The sequence below is a fragment of the Rosa rugosa genome, chromosome 4 (assembly GCF_958449725.1).
Source record: "Rosa rugosa chromosome 4, drRosRugo1.1, whole genome shotgun sequence".
Lineage (NCBI taxonomy): Eukaryota > Viridiplantae > Streptophyta > Magnoliopsida > Rosales > Rosaceae > Rosa > Rosa rugosa.
In genome coordinates, this window is record NC_084823.1 from 18,518,322 (window position 1) to 18,536,563 (window position 18,242).

Below are 18,242 nucleotides of genomic sequence, written 5' to 3' on the forward strand. Positions count from 1 at the left end.
TGTAATCATGTTAGGCCGCAAGGCTCAACACACACTAGTTAAGCTTTCAAGTGGACGTAGTCTCCCGCTAAGGCGGGAGGTGAACCACTATACTTCGCTTGTGTCATTCTCTCTCTCTCTCTCTCTCTAAAGCTAACTAGAGATCCCACGGATCACTAACGTTAACATTGGCGCCGTCTGTGGGAAGCCAACACAAAGGCTTCGTCACCTACCACGAACTTTGACCCGAAAGTGTCGAGTTAACGCTCGTTCAACATCAAATTGGGGCCGGTCAATGCTCGGTCAACGCCCGGCGGGGTCGGTCAACGCCCATCAAGGCTTGGTCAACGATGACCATGGTTGGTCAACGCTGAACCTTCAAAAAAAATTAAAAAAATTAAAAAAATTGCCGCCAAACTTCTCTGGACACCCAGAGATTTGCTCTGGGCACCCAACCACCTCCGCCAACTCTTCTTCTCCCCTCCGCTGAGTTCCAAATGCCGCCCAACTTGCAGCTCCGCCAGCTGCAACTCCTCCTCTCCGCCCAACTTGCATCTCCGCCGGACTCAAGCTCGGACTCCGCTCCGCTGAACGCAAGCTCTGAACCTCCGCTCTACTCCTCCGCTCCGCCAAACCGCAACTGCAGTTCCGCCAGCCACCACCGCCAGCGAAGCTCCGTAACCGCCAAACTTCCACCACTAAGCACCATCAGCGGCTCTTTCTTTCGCTAGGCTACGTCAGCATCAACGGTCGCCGGAACCAGCAGCGGTAGCCAGCCAGCGGTACTTTTTCCGCTAAGAACCATCGACGGTACTTTTTCCTCTAAATTTCGTCAGCGGCACCGACGAGGTCCAATCATGGAAGCACCGAACTCCAATCACGTCTAACACCAGCGACCACCTCCCGCTAGCCAGGCTAGCAAGCCCAAGTCCCCAACTTCCTCCGCTGAGGCACCACCGCCCAACATCCTCCGTTGAGCACCTATGGACACCCATTACTCAATCAACTCCAAGCACAAAAGAAAATCTGGAGATCACTAGGCACCTGCAATCGTTTACAATAGCGTATGCATAAAGCATGATTGCAGTATCTCTAGCTCAAACATATTTAACATGGTTTATGATCTGCTCTTCTCCAATTATGATGCCACGCATCAAGTACATGAGACACTTGTCTATTTTACGCATACTATGATCCCACACCCCTACACATCATTCACACTTGATTATAAAACTTTCTCAATTTTGTCTTCTTCTTAAGAGCAATTATATAATTACTGTGTGTAAATATATATGTTAAAGACTACATATATATACCATGTGTCCATGCCTTGTCTTTTATGCAATCATAATGGAACCAGGAATGCATACCTCTTATTCTTCCAGAACCTACACACATATAACATGCATCTATGCCTTGACAAAACTCATCTATCTCAAATCGCATGGAACACATTAGCACTTTGTCCGTGCACATGCTACATACATGTGTCGATGCTCTGTCCATATTCTTTCATGGTTGATTTGCTAGCTACACATGAGAGACCCATATGACTCATTACTTACTGATATAGCATGCTACACTTGTTCATCTATGAACACACAACACAGAACCACATATTGCTTTATGTATGCTCTACCACTAAAGCATCTAATTGGTATGCAGTACGTACATGTGCCCTTTGTCTCTCTATTGGCACTCAAAATCTCTCTAAGCCAAGACATGTCTTAACTTCATTTATGTGCATAGGACTATCGAGATGAACATAGGCATCCATCCCTTAGTTCTTCTAATGATGTGAACCACTTACTGATTATGGTGCCATGCTTTACATTTGATAATTACTAGCGGACTCATGTTCCAATCTTGCTACGACTCGCAAGAGCTAGCAAGTTTCTGACGTACTTATGCAATCGTAAATTCAAGCTTCACACTTATTTTACACCTCTTGTGCGAAGGTCACACTTTCACAAGTCTATGGGTCACAGTGTTTTCAAACATAATCTTACATGTTTTTCCGCCAAGTCCAAATTTAAAGACGCATATGGTAGAAGTACACATACATGCTACACTTAGCTTAAATTAATACATCACTTTGCTTACAATCTTATCAAAGTACATATGCAAAATACTAGTGTTGATTATACACACTCATGTACTAATCACCTATTTTGTTCTAAGGAAATCCAATTATTTCTATCGAGCATTCAACCTCAACTACGAATTGACGGACATTATCGGAATACTTTATCCACCACAAGCAACGGACCGTCATGCTCGGCCAACTCCGCTAGTCTCCAAATTGACATAAGATAAGTAACTATATCTTATCTCTTACGCTCTTGCACTTAGAGCCTTTGCCATGCCTATACATGTCTCTGTGACCCTTAAGCATGCCTACAAAATGTTATTAGCGACTTTACTACAAGTACATGCTATACACATATGCCATGCTTCTATTTTAATTGCAACTCAATTAAATAAACATGTGACATTCATCTAGAACCTTGTGACACTTATAGCTCAATTAAACATGCTCGGATAAACGCTTGCGAAACGGTTACGACTCGCTTGGGTATCAAAGCATGGCCGCGACTCGCTTGGGCTACGCCCCGCACGCTCGTACAGTGCCTACACCCAACTCGCTCAAACACCTAACTCGCTCCATTTATCCAACATGCTTTAGTTATGCTCTCGGTTCACAAATGCTTCATACGATGTCACCGGGACTACTCCCACAATTTTATATGGACACCCATTACACTTGCCACTATCTATTGTGCGTGTTATATGGCTATAAGATCCACATATACAACTATCAATATTTTACATGTTCATACACATTAATGGAATATTGAATTCTTCTACCATTTGTTGCTCACTACAAATCGAATTCTTTTCGCATTCCATTAATACGAACGGTAACCAATACAACAAAGCATTCTACATATGCGTGTTTTTGTCTCATTGTGCAGGATTAAACGAGTCCCTTCTTGCTTACGGAGTTCGGGGACTTGTAGGGGCTCCGTACCGCCCGGTTACTTATGCTTGGTGACATCGTGTTTATAACTCCCCAACCAAGAAGCTCCTCTTACTTGGGGACTTCGGGGACTTGTAGATACCTCTACTAGCAAGACTAGTTTGCTATCTCACCAAGCATAGTTAACACCCTCTTTGGAACATCCACAAGCCATGGTGAGGCCCAATCACTACTTGCATCTTGTAGCCCTATGTTCAAGCTACGCTATGGTATCCGGAAGTCGCAAATCCGTCGCCGGGAAGCCACCTTTCCGGCCTTGCCAACATGCCCTCACAACTAGGCTTTCTACACTAGAATAGTTATCTTTGCTTGTCCCACATCGAAAACCATGTAAAGGAAATGGCTTCCTTCACCTATAAAAGGAATGCCTCCTTTCACAACTCAACACACTCCATTACAACACACTTTGTAATCATGTTAGGCCGCAAGGCTCAACACACACTAGTTAAGCTTTCAAGTGGACGTAGTCTCCCGCTAAGGCGGGAGGTGAACCACTATACTTCGCTTGTGTCATTATCTCTCTCTCTCTCTCTAAAGCTAACTAGAGATCCCACGGATCACTAACGTTAACAACACCAAAGTTCAACAATTCCGTTATGATAATGGGGCAGAATTTCTTTCGTGACAAATTTTTTTATCTTCAACAAGGAGTGCTTTTTCAACATTCTTGTGTCTACATACCACAACAAAATGGTGTCGTCGAGCAGAAACATAGACACATACTTAAAACTGTTCGAGCTCTACGTGTTCTCACTGTTGTCCACATCAACCATCTTCCTACTTTGTTGCTTAACAAAAAAACACCATTTGAAATTCTCTATAATAAGCCTCTTGATTACTCTTGTATGCATGTTTTTGGATGTGTCGCCTTTGTGACCTCCGTCAATCCACCATCTAAATTCGTCCCTTGTGCACATAAACACAGTTTTGTTGGGTATCCCATGGCCAAAAAGCCTACAAGTTGTACAACATTGAGACAAATAAAATATTTACCAATCGGGATGTAGTTTTTCTTGAAGATACTTCTCATTATCCACCACACCTAAGCCCGTCACCAAATAACCTCATTGAAACTACTTCACCAGCCCAGCCAATACCTCTTTCTCTCTTACCTGACTTTCCACCCACCTCACCTGCAGCTTCACCGCCCGCAACAACTTATCAGCATAACGACCTAGGGGACTCCGCCGACACAGGGCCAACCTCCATCGGTCCTGCTCTTGATCAAGCCGATCCTAATCCCGAGCCCCCACCTTCTGATCAACCTCTTCCCAATTCATCTCTTCCCGATCCTTAACTCTTCCACCCTTTCCCGATCCCCAACTCCTTCCTGATCCTCAACTTGATCCTCCTGGACTTGTTTAGGCCCTCCGGAGGTCCCATCGCCCAAGAGAACCCAATGTCCGCCTTCGGGACTAAGTCTGTTTGTAGGTGATTCTGCCTCCACACTGACTTTCGTCGAGCTCGCCAAGTTCTCTACCAGGTATGTGTTATCCTCTTTGCCATTATTTGTCATATCATCGGTACTCCCCTCCACCTCTCTCTTATGTTGCCAATATTAGTCGCGATGTGTAACCTTCTTCTTATGATGCTGCCGTAGTTGACCCCAAATGGCAACAAGTCATGGATTCCAAACTTCAAGCTCTTACTGCTAACAATACTAGAATCTCGTTTCTTTACCTCCTGGCAAACGTCCGATTAGTTGTAAATGGGTTTATCGCATCAAGTAAAATGCTGATTGTTCTGTTGAGTGATATAAGACTCGTCTCTTTGCTAAAGGCTTCACTCAAACTGCTGCTATTAATTATCATGACACTTTCTCCCCCACTACCAAAATGATTATTGTTTCCTGCATTCTTGCCAATGCTGCCAGTAAGGATTTATCTCTGCATCAATTGAATGTTAACAATACTTTTCTTAATGGTGATTTGAATGAAGAGTTATACATGTCTCCTCCTGGTCTTCAGTGTCACCTTGTGTGTCCCTCAACAAGTCGTTGTATGGATTAAAACAAGCTTCTCATCAATGGTTCTCTAAGTTCACAGAAGCTATACTTGCTATCGGTTTCTCTCAGTCCAAAGCCAACTACACTCTCTTTGTTTGCAAAGATGGTACCACTCTCACAATATTATTAACATATATTGATGATTGATAATATTCTTATCACATGGAACAGTCTAGACTCTATAAATGCTCTTAAAGAGTGTCTTGATGCTCGTTTTTGTATTAAAGTGACTTGAAATATTTACTAGGCATTGGGATAGCTCATTCAAAGAAAGAGATTTATATATCTCAACAAAAATATGCCTTAGAAATGATTAAAGACCGTGATTATTTGGGTGCTAAACCAGTTAAATTTTCTATGGAAGAATGCAAGCTTTCAAATAAGAGAGAGCTACTCAAAGATCCAGCTGCATATTGGCGTTTAGTTGGTCGATTAATTTACCTAACAATCACTAGACCTGATATCACATACTTAGTGTATGTTCTCAGTCGATTTATGCATACATCGCACCAACCTCACATGGTAGCTGCTCTTCAAATTGTTCCTTATTTAAATCAGCTCCAGGTCAAGATTTGCTTCTTCAGTCTCACTGTATATTAAACTTGAGAGTTTTATGTGATTCTGATTGGGCGTGATGTCCCATTACCCATCATTTTACTACTGGCTATTCTGTCTTCTTGGGGATTCTTCAATTTTATGGAGGACAAAAAGGCAGAAGACCATTTCTCATCTAGTGCTGAAGTCAAATACAGAGGCCATGTGCAAAAGCTTAAAATGCGGCCCTCCAAGCTTTAGTCTTATATGAAATTTATACTTGAACAAACTCACAATATAAAATCAAATAGCCAACGATTTATGATCAATGATACCTCATTAGTTGAGCCTACAAACGAGGGTAAATATTGAATAAAAATGTAAAGTTTGCAGCAAAAAAGAATTATAAAAAGATGCTTGAGCAGTGTTAATTGGTATTCAATTATTCATTTGAAAATCCATCTCCTTGATTTTTCCAAGATATTCATTCTTAATCGAAATCAAAACAAATCCATTTAATCTTTTTTCTGACATAGTTGATCACAAATAAGACATCAATAACTTTAACTTGAAAATGTTCCTCTCAGCTGAAGCAAAACTAGCAGGCACAGTTAACAATATTCGATATGCAAGTCTAACAACTGGTCAAGTATTCATTTCCTATAAGAAATTCAATATATCACTAGCTGTCATCTTCTATTTGGGTAATATCTCCCTTAAGAGTTTTAGCTCTCTAAACAGGTCTGCCCCATTAACATCTAAACTCTCTCCATGTCTCAAAACAGTCTCAAGATGAATACAAGTAGCTTTCAAATCATTCTCATTCAAGGAATTCAAAGTTTCTGAAGTGAATAAAAAACCAAAGATATCATCATAATGTTGATATTGTTCAAACCTTCTATTTAATGATCCCTTTGCTTGATCTACGATATATAAGAAATAATGCGCTCTAAAAGATTCCTCACTTGAAGATGATGGTGATGGATCACTATGGCTTTCATCAAAAAATCTTTTTCTTTAAATTGGACGCTTTTTTGGAAAAAAGAAGAAGATCAACATCTAATGTAGCAGCAATTTCTTTAGTAGTAATTATTGCATTTGTGGAGCCAATTTCTCGAAACTTATCAAGCCAAGCAATTAGACCTTTTTCTTCAACTATAACAATACTAATTTGCATATCATCAGACTATAGCACTTTGCTAACCCTAAAAAAGCAAACAATATCTCATACCAAATCACGATTTTTAGCAAAAACTCAAAGACTCCCATATCATTAGTTGCTATTAACTTTGCACCACTTTTAATTTTGGGATCCTTGTCAATTTCTTCCAATTGATGTAATGCTTCTCTTATTTCAATAGGATTAAATCGTAGAGGCTTAACACTCTCAATACGACTCTTCCAACGCGTAGTGGATAATGATTTGAGAGTGAATCCTTTTACATTGTCTTTCAAAATCTGTCATTGCCTACAAATAAGGTATAAAGACATTGTAACACTCCAAAAAAATCCACCGCTTTTCCACAAGAATTTTCCACATCACAAAGAGTTAATTTTAGACAATGACAACCACACGGAGTGTATAATGCTCTAGGATTGATATCTAACCATTTTTTCTGTACCCCTTGGTGTTTGCTTTTCATGTTTAACCCATTGTCATATCCTTGTCCCCTCACATTTACATTTAAAAACTCCAAAAAAAACTCTTTAATTTGTATTGGACTCTTTGAAACATTCACACATCTAGGTATCAATGACATCTGTTCTTGGTGACTAATATTTGGTGTGCAATCAAGAATCATTGAGAAATATTCAGCATCTTTAATTATTTTGTTTTAATGATTTTAGCTTTGATTTCAATGGCTATCATATGCAGCAACTCATTCTAAATGTTATGACCAAGATAGTGATGATGAATTTCAGAAATATTTATGTGTCGACAATGCTCTTCTATCACTTCTTGACATTTTGCCACCATTTCAACTAGGCCCAAAACGTGTCCATTATTAGGTTCATAAAGCCTCTCATTAGTTCCACAGAATGCTAAGTTATTTTAGCAAGAAATTTCACAATTACAATTGTTCTTTTCAGCACATTCCTACAATGTTCTTTCTCTTTACTAATCTGGTCTTCAAAAGTTTTATCAATTGTTTCATGCCTCTGCAATCTAAGACACAAATCAATCCAAGTATTTGCATTAATGAAATGATCAGTGCTCATTTCATGCTTTTTAAGTCTTTTACTAAGATGACCCCAATCATTGTACCCATCATTCGGTAACTGAGCTCGCATTAGCCTCCTTTTAAACAACTTGCAACAAAAACAAAAAACCTTAATTATCAAGTTCCTTTGAGAACACTAGTCACTCTCTGTCATATTTCTCTCCATTTCCTAAAAACCGAGCGTAAAATTTTGAATTGAAATCTCTATTAAACTTGTGTGGAGGACCATTTTCTATTGAAAGATCTCTAAGGACCTTTTCCTACCAACAAATCTATTAACTTTTTATCCACGCTATCCCGATTTCTTGGATCAAAAATATTCATGGGAGTCACATCCGCATCATTCACATTATCATTATGTCCCGCATCATTCTCATTTTCAACCTGACCCAAATTATCAACAATTTCATTGCCATCAGTGTGCTTTTGCACATTATCTTCCCTATCAGTGTGCTCTTCTGCCTCTTCATTAACCAAATGTTCACCCAAATCTTCTAGTTCACTAGTAATGAACGTATCAAGATTTCCCCTTAAAGATTTAACCAACTCTGCATCTTTTTTCTTCTTTAAGCGTTTTGCATATCCAGATAAGCATTTTCTTTTAGGAGGCATACTTAAAAATTTTAAGATAACAATGCAACATTCCCAGACAATTCAAGCAAATCAATGTGAATGAGAGAACCTGATTCCCTAAAGATCAAAGACTCAAAGTATAGTCTGAGACTCTGAGTTTGCTCACTGCTCGACTTCTCCAATTTTCTCAATTCCCAAAATCCCAGAAATTGCTAGACGACCTAGACCTTTGCAATTTGAAAGCCAAATCAAACCATTAGAAATACTAAAGCAAACATTTATTTATTTGTAAAAATAAATCAAAGAATCATACATCAGTGGTTGAGTAGTGAGGCACTGAGGTCGATGAGAATTGAGGAGGGGAGAGAGACAGAACGCAAAAAAAAAAAAAAAAGGATAAGGTTTTGACGTATGAACCTATTTTATATTATTTTTAATTTTTAATATTTATTTATTTAAAAATAAAGCCATAAAAAAAAAATTGGGCCCTCTCAAAAAAGACATCTAAAAAAGTGTGAACGGAAAAAAAGGAAGAGAGTATAAGGATGGTCCTTTGGAGCTCTATTTTATTTACAGTTTTTAATATTTATTTATATAAACATAAAACCTTATAATTTTTTTTTTGGGCCCTCTCAATTTGGGGCCCTATTTTGTCGCCCTTGTTGCACACGTTGAGAGCCGGCCTTGCATTTGGGACCGTTATAAAACCCTTTGTATTTCTAGTGCTCATTATCTTTTGGCTATTATCGATGATTTTTCTCACTTTACATGAGTTTTCTTAATGCGTCACAAAAGTGAGACACAAAATTTGCTTCGTCATCTTTTTAATTATGTTGCTACCCAATTTAACACCAAAGTTCAACAATTTCGCTATGATAATGGGGCAGAATTTCTTTCATTGCATTTTTTTTTCTTGAACAATAAGGAGTGCTTTTTCAACAAAATGGTGTTGTCGAGCAGAAACATAGACACACACTTAAAATTGTCGAGCTCTACGTTTTCAATCTCATTTTACCTATTTCTTTTTTGGAAGAGTGTGTTCTCACTGCTGTCCATACTATCAATCATCTCCTTATTTTGTTGCTTAACAAAAAAACACCATTTGAAATTCTCTATAATAAGCCTCCTGATTACTCTCGTATGCATGATTTTGGATGTGTTGCCTTTGTGACCTCAGTCAATCCACCATCTAAATTCACTCTTCCTGTACATAAATGCATTTTTATTGGGTATACCATGGGCCAAAAAGCCTACAAGTTGTATAACATTGAGACATAGAAAATATTTACCAATCAGGATGGAGTTTTTTATGAAGATACTTCTCATTATCCACCACACAGAAGCCCCTCACCAAATAAGCTCATTGAAACTACTTCACCAGTCTAGGCAATACCTCTTTCTATCTCAACTAACTTTCTACCCATCTCACCTGCCACTTCACTGTCCGCGATAGCTTATCCGCATAACGACTTAGAGGACGCCGTTGATGTAGCGCCAACCTCCATCACTCATGCTCTCGATCAACCCGATCCTAATCCCAAATCCCCACCATATGATCAACCTCTTCCCAATTCTCCTCTTCTCGATCCTCAACCTCTTCCACCCTTTCCCAATCCCTAACTCCTTCCTGATCCTCAACTTGATCCTCTGAACTTGTTTAGGCCCTACGGAGGTCCCAGATCCTGAGGGAACCCAATGTTCCCCTTCGGGACTACATCTGTTCGCAGGTGATTCTGTCTCTGACCTCACCAAGTCCTCTACCAGGTACGTGTTATCCTCTTTGCCATTATTTGTCATATCCACTTTGCTAAAGGCTTCACTCAAACTGCTGGCATTAATTATCATGACACTTTCTCCCCCACTGCCAAAATGATTACTGTTTGTTGCATTCTTGCCATAGCTGCCAGCAAAGTTTTGTCTCTGCATCAATTGAATGTTAACAATACTTTTCTTGATAGTGATTTGAATGAAGAGTTATACATGTCTCCTTCTCATATTCTTCGGCATCACCTTGTGTGTCCCCTCAACAAGTCGCTGTATGGATTAAAACAAGTTTCTCATCAATCACTACTACACAAAAGGCTTCACATGACGGTTTAAAATTGTCGTCTCACGTTTTGCATTTCCGTGGTCTATCGAGGCGTCGTCTGATGAAACGCTGTCAGACGACGGTTTTCAACCGTCGTATACCGATCATTGGGTCGACGGTTTGCAGCTGACTCCGTCGTCTGATGGGCCGGCAGATCTGCCGACATGCTGTCGACAGATATATGTCGTGGTGTGACTTCTACTCATACCACAGTTTTTAGGATTCCAACGTGGTGTGACTTCTACTCATACCACGGTTTATTTTTAAGACGTTGTGTGAATTGTATACACACGACAGTTATTCCAACATAAAATGTGGTGTGATGACTTAAAAATTCAGTGCGTGTATGCTTTCACACGACACATATAACTCGAACTGTTGTACCATGACATTTGAGACCATGGTTTTTCTTAATAGTTGATGTCTGTGTGTATCCAACAATGATATCAATACAAACCGTCGTCTGAATTGTAGAAATTTTGTTTGACTCTACCCTAAAAACCTCATCAGATGACATATTTTCCTACTATTGTTGTAATGGCAAAATTCAGATTCTGGAAGCAAAAATGACCAAAAGAATAGTAATCTAATCATAATAGAAAGCTGTTATAATCCCATAGCAATCTAAATGGATCCGATAATGCTAATTGTATCCATAAAATAAGGGATCACATCTTTGAAACTCTTATAGCAAAATACATCCGGAAATCTATAGGAGAACTGCAATTAAGGCCAACCCAAAAAAGACCAACTTCTAGCCTCAGTACAACTTCTAGCTAAACAAATTTCTCTCTATCACTTCAAAAGCTTTCGTCACTGCACCATCTTCCACATGATTGTCCAGTTTATAAGCAGCCTTCAAACCTGGATCATTGTTTTTAGAACAAAACCACCACGACAAACTTGGCCAGAAATGTGCTTTTTAAAGATGGGTTTTCCAATTCTCCCTGCAGAACAAAACCACCACGTCAAACTTCATGACTCAAAAGGATACTGAATTGTCACATTTTCCTTTTACCACCAAGGTTCTCATAGCAATGTAGATTGCTAGAATTGTGCATCTATAGATTAAGAAACAGTTTGTGGTATGCACTGATCTACATAAAATTTTGTGATAATCCAAAAGACAGCAAAATAAACTAGTGCCAGCCTTCGCAGGACAACAATATGAAATCAACATTTGAATATCTGTAATATAGAGATATTAGCATCCAAATATACAAAAGACAGCAGAATAAACTAGTGCTAGCCTTCTGGTGCACTTGAAAAGATGATTTCCAGAAAGGGAAAAGAACAAAGTAAAAGTCCATACAGTTATGAATCTGTAATAGTCCATATACGGATACATGGACAGAGTTATGAATCTGCTCTATCATATGTAGAGTGCATATGTATATTATCAAACTTAATTACAACTACCATTGCCATAAATAATTAATATATGCAGTGCACATGTAATTTCTACATGCAGAGTGCACGTCACATTACCATGCAGAGTGCACAACTATCATATGCAGAGTGCACATGTCACATTACATTAATAGCTAGTGATATACCATCCAATCTCAAACAGCCAAGTGATAAATAATTATCACTCCAATACATGATCCCCCATAACCAAAGTTCTAACTTGTTTATAGTTCATACTAGTCGACATTGTAGAGAACTAGTAGAATCTTAACTGAAGCAATGAAAATTATTATGATTATGGTTTGCAAACAATCAAAAACAACTCAAAACATTTAGGGTCAAGTGACCTTATTGGGAGTAGCAATATACCTACTCTTGACAGTTTATTATGCTAACAATCAGAATACATGAGAATGTTACCCTATCGCTAAATTACCTTACGAAACCCAGGACAGGCTGGTGCAAAAGCTCGCATTTGCTGTTCTGACGGAAGAGATGAAATTAAAGGTACCGCTAATAGTTTTTTACTATTCTCCGATAACTGTTTAAGTTTTTCTTCAATAAGTCTTTCTACGAATTCAATTTCGTCTTTACCCGTCAAGAAGACAAGTATGTCACCAGCTTCTTCCTCTAGGTGAATCTAATGATATAGATCATATATAAGAGTACACTATTTAGGCCTTTAAGCAGATGATCTATTGATTACTTTGAAATGAGAAATGGTTTTATACTTCCAAAGTCAATTTAAGTTACAGAAGAAAAGCTATTTGCCAACAATTACTTTGAGAACTGAATACCTAAAATATGGTAATGAACGAAGCATGTAAATAAGATGGTGGAAGAATCAACGGTTCTATATACTAGTCAAAACAGCCAAATAGCTCCAAGAATCAGAAACACCAAAGACCAGCAACTTAACAAGAGATTCAGAGACTCACTGAGCTTGAAGGAAGAACCCAGAAATTGAACCGAGTCTTCTGCTTTGTTGCTTGACAGCTTGAAGAGGAGTCAAAGCGAGCAAACCAAGAGTGAAGAGCCGGCGCCTTTGACTGGAAAGTGAAAACCCAGAAAGAGTTTGTGAGATTGTGAGAATCATGATTCATGAAAGCCAGAAATTCGATATACCCAGAAGTTCGACTTACCAGCAAGGCAGCAAATCAGCAATGTCACCGTTGTCACGGCGTCACCGGCGACTCGGAGTCGGAGAAAGGCTGATAATAGATGGCCCGTGCGGCCGTGTCGCAGAGAGAGAGAGAGAGAGAGGAGAAATGGCCTTCATCACACCCAGAACCCTATCTTCGATTTGGGTAAATTGGGATTAAGTATGAAGAGTTAAAAAAAAAAAAAAAAAAAAGGGACTGAAACGCCTAGTCGCCGACCCGCCCAGGACTGAACTCTATTTTCGATTTGGGTAAATTGGGATTAAGTATGAAAGTACCCATGATGCCGCCAATAGCAGCATCCACTGGTGACGATGACGATGGCGGCCTCGACGAGGACGAACTGCTTGGAGAGCCAATCGTGGAAGCCATGCTCGAGAGTGAATGGTACTGGAGATTGAAAAATTAAACCCTAGAAAATTGGGGATTTCGAATTCAGCAGAGTGAATGGGGATCTGGAAGGGACATCGGAGGCCTAACAATGAAACCCTAGTCTCGTTGTTGTTGAAGGAAAGTGAATACGATTGAGAGAGAGAGGATGGGAAGGGATTTGAGGTAGAGTTGGTTTTTGTTTTGGTTTGTCGGGGTCGGGTATGTTGAAGAGAACCGTGGGAAGAGAGAGGGGCAGGCTGCAGGCTCTTCAGCCTCTGAAATTGTCAAAGTGTATTTTTTTTCGGTGGTTTAAAGCTATTGGGCTCTCATTTGGACAATATTAAGTCTTTAGAGAAGCCCTCACACAACGGTTTTCTAATTTATGTTGTCTGAATGCCAAATTTTAAATTTTGAGTTTGCCTCCCCTCTTAAACTGGTTGGGGGGAAATGGCTGGGGAGGGGGGGAAATGGCTGGAAGGACTTGTTTCTGTCTTGCATACATATTGATTCATACCACAGTTTTAGATTATCCGTCGTATCACCAATACATGATACAGCTCAAAGTTTGGAGTTTGGGGAAAAATTTGGCACCATTTAAATGGGGAAACTTGCCGTCCAGTAATCATTTTAACCTCACACCACGCTTCTTTCTATAAACGTCTTCTGAAATAATTCATAAATCCAACATGAAAAACAACCGTTGGTTGAATTCATATTAGAAGACGGAAATTTTACAACCGTCGTCTCAATAATGAGAAATGATTCATACCACGGAAAACAGTGTGCCGTCGTATGAGAGGTGTCGTCTGATTCATTTTCTGTAGTAGTGAATGGTTCTCTTAAGTTCACAAAAGCTATACTTGCTGCCGGTTTCTCTCAGTCCAAAGTTGACTACTCTCTCTTTGTCCGCAAAGATGGTACCTCTCTCACAGTCTTATTAACCTATGTTGATGATTGATGATATTCTTATCACAATAGTCTAGACTCCATAAATGCTCTTAAACAATTTCTTCATGCTCATTTGCGTATTAAAGACCTTGGTAACTTGAAATACTAACTAGGCATTAAGATAGCTCGTTCAAAGAAGGAGATTTATATATCTCAAAGAAAATATGCCTTAGAAATTATTAAAGTCAGTGATTATTTGGGTGCTAAACCAGTTAAATTTCCTATGGAAGAATGCAAGCTTTCAAATAAAAGAGAACTACTCAAAGATCTAGCTGCATATCGGCGTTTAATTGGTCGATTAATTTACCTAACAATCATTAGACCTGATATCACGTACTCAATACATGTTCTCATTCGTTTATGCATGAACCGCGCCAACCTCACATGACAGCTGCTCTTCGAATTGTGCATTATTTAAAATCCGCTCCAGGACAACGTTTGCTTCTTCAATCTTATAGTTCATTAAACGTAAGAGTTTTATGTGATTTCTATTGGGCATGATGTCCCATTAACCATCGTTTTAGTACTAGCTATTCTATCTTCTTGGGGATTCTTCAATTTCATGGAGGACAAAGAGGAAGAAGACAAATTTCTATCTAATGCTGAAGCCGAATACAGAGCAATGGAAGGTACATGTTGAGAACTTACTTGGTTACAATATCTATTGGCAGATTTATACATTATATTGGGTCTTGCATTTTACATTGTGACAATCAAGCAGCTTTACTAGTTTTGTAAATCCAGTATTACATGAAAGGACACAGCATATTGAGAATGATTGTCATTTTATTTGAGATAAAATTTTAGAAGGTCAAGTTGTTACTCGACATGTTATTTCTTCGCAACAATTGGCAGATATGTTCACCAAAGCTTTGGGAAAGGAGAAGTTTAAATCGCTCTTGTGCAAGTTGGGAGTTCTTGATATCCACTCTCCAACTTTAGGGTGAGTGTTGGAAGTATATCCTACATATCAATCTGTATTTATCACGTTTAGTTGTACTGCTTTTTTTGGACTCCTAACTTGTGAACTTATCAGAGTTTTTTGTTGTAAAAGACCTATATTTTGTATATAATTCTGACATATCAATGCAAATATTCATTCTGCCTAAATATTTTTTTATAGCTTATTCTTTCCAAACGATGCCCTAGCTACTTTTGTCAAGCCTATGATAGATGAGAACGTATGGCTTTAAGAGAGATTATTATTATTATTTTTTTTTGTTATGGGAATAAGGTGAATAATTTTAGTCTTCAAGCTTACTCAGGTGTCTTTCTTCCATCATACTAAGCGAGAAGCAAACTTTTTGGCCAATGCCGTAGACAAAACTGATCATAAATCTAAATCTCAGAGTTGATTCCCTGCCCTACCTCTTTCTGCTAGTCAGGCTTTTCTTTTGGATAATTTGAGTGTTGGTTGTTGTAGAGATTTCAGTATGTAGTTATTTTTGGATTATCCAAAAAAAAAAAAAAACTTTGGTCCTCAAGCGGTCGATCCAGGGAGCAATTGTAATGTCCCAAACTACACTTCACCAGGTTGAGTACGTTACAGTGTTACGAGTCTTTAAAACATAAACCAAAATTTTGATTTACATTTTAGACATCCGCTAGGCCATTTATTGAAAATAAATTTCTCACAAAATGCACAACGAAAACTTATAAATTCTTTTGAGGTGAAGACCTTTCCAAAACTTTAAATTCAAATGTTCATCCAGGATTTAACGTTGCAAACAATTGAGAAATAATGAACTTAGTGTACAACAAACAAATTTCAACAAGTTCCGAAAATACAACTTTAAGAAATAAGGTTAAGATTTGAAACCCGGAACCTAACTTCCGTTAAGATATATTATTGAAATCCGCACACCCAACTCCGTCCGCTCCAATCTCGTTATTAGTGCACAGTGCCTGCATCTACACTGTTGTAGGGGTGAGCTTTCACCCTCGCTGCTCAATAAGGGCTTCACCCGACTAGGTTTGAAAACCGACACATAAAATAGAAATTTAGGTACCTAGTATGAAAACGTACTTAAATAATTTCTTTTATAGAACGACAAACTTAAAATATTTTTGGACTCAAAACCAATGCACGGAACTCAAATGAATGTATAATAACTGATGGCCAGTCTCGAGGACCAACTACACGGCCTTACCTCAAATAAAGTAATAATCAGGTAAGCGTAGCTAGAGTGTCTACTTAAGCCATATCACCTAGAAGTAGTGTCACTCCTTAAGGGATGTAAGACACTATTCCGTCCATAAGGCCCCTCCGGAGGTTTAGGAGATTGAAGCCCAAAGAATTGCTATGTTCTTCTCACTCTCAGGCCATCAATAATCTCTCATGGAATGGTTAACATATCAAACCGTGAAACTCAAACATGCATTAATATTTAATTATAAACGGAAAACAACTAACCGAGTAAGTCCCGAGTCCCCTACCTGAATTCCGATGCTTTAACCTTTATGTTGTCCGAGCGATTTTGATACTTCTGTTCATCGGGTAACTGGAGTCCTACTTTCTGACATATCGATTGTTAATAGTTTTTCGAACAATATTTGGAGTCTCAATGATCAAAAAATCATCAAACCAACCTTTCCTGGTTTGACCAGGATTGACTAACTTTGACCAATTTGACCAACGTTTGACCAATTCCCTACCAATTATCCAAACTTATCATTTGAACTTGAAACATTATCCGATTCTCATTCTTTTAGTAAATAGTTTGAATTACTATGGACACCCGTAGTTCTTCTTAGGCTATTTTCCTCAACGTAATTCCAATTCATTTTCGTACCACCAAATATTCATTTCAATACCAGATTCTATCAAGTGATCCAAATTTCACACTTTATACTCAAATGAACAAGAACGAAATATATAAAAGCATTTCACCCGACTTGTTCTAAGTTTCACTTATTCAACCAAGGAAACAAACTCAATCAATATCATTCTCGACAACAACCAGATTTTAATCGAACAATCATAATAACAATCGTAACTCACCACTACCCAATTTCACGGAGTAACCTTGAATTTACCTTCAGTAGTATAACATGCAAGTGAATACCCAACTCGCAGCAGCTCGATCTCTTTCGAACCCGACTGATGATGAACTAATTAAGGATTTCATTTTAACCACCCAGCAAGTAGTCACTCCAGAAACGAACCAAGAAGAGCCCGAAAAGTCAACCTAGAAACACAAGTCAACAAAACCCCCCAACCAATTTTGAAAACCAATTACATAATCATGTAGACTCTACATTGTAGAGCATAACGAGGGGATAAATTTTCCGTACCACATGCAGCTCAATCCGTCGCCGGAGCTTCCGGAATTTTTCTAGAAACCGTCAGAGCTGCTACAACTTTCCGGCGTCGATTCTCTCTCCACGGTCGACGAATGACCAAGCCGTGACCATATAGGTGACGGTGACGACGTGAAGAAGGGAATCGTGCTGGTGCGCCTGCCAGAAGTGGCTGACGGTGGAGCGCCGATTCGGGTCTCGAGCTCTAATCTCTCTATGGAATGATCTGGAGCGTCAATTCGATCAGAGGGGTATTTATACCGTTATATATAATTAATTTCGACGGCTGAGATGATACGGTGGCTAAGATCGCACCGATCTCAATTTCCTTTTCCAATTAATATTTTCCAAAATCCCAAAACTTCCAAAATTCATAAAACTAAGCTCGGGTGTCCGAAAAATTCACTGAAAATTCTCACAGACTCACCGCGTCACGTACTTTATTATCAGACTCTTAACTTAAACATTCCACTTTGTGAAAATTTTTGAAAATTATTCCCGATCCTTAAAATAATTACCGAGAGTCCGAGACCAATAACTCAATCCCGACTAATTCCGCTTCCACTCCTTAAATATTTTTTGGGGTTTACAGCAGTACGTGTGCCTCCAT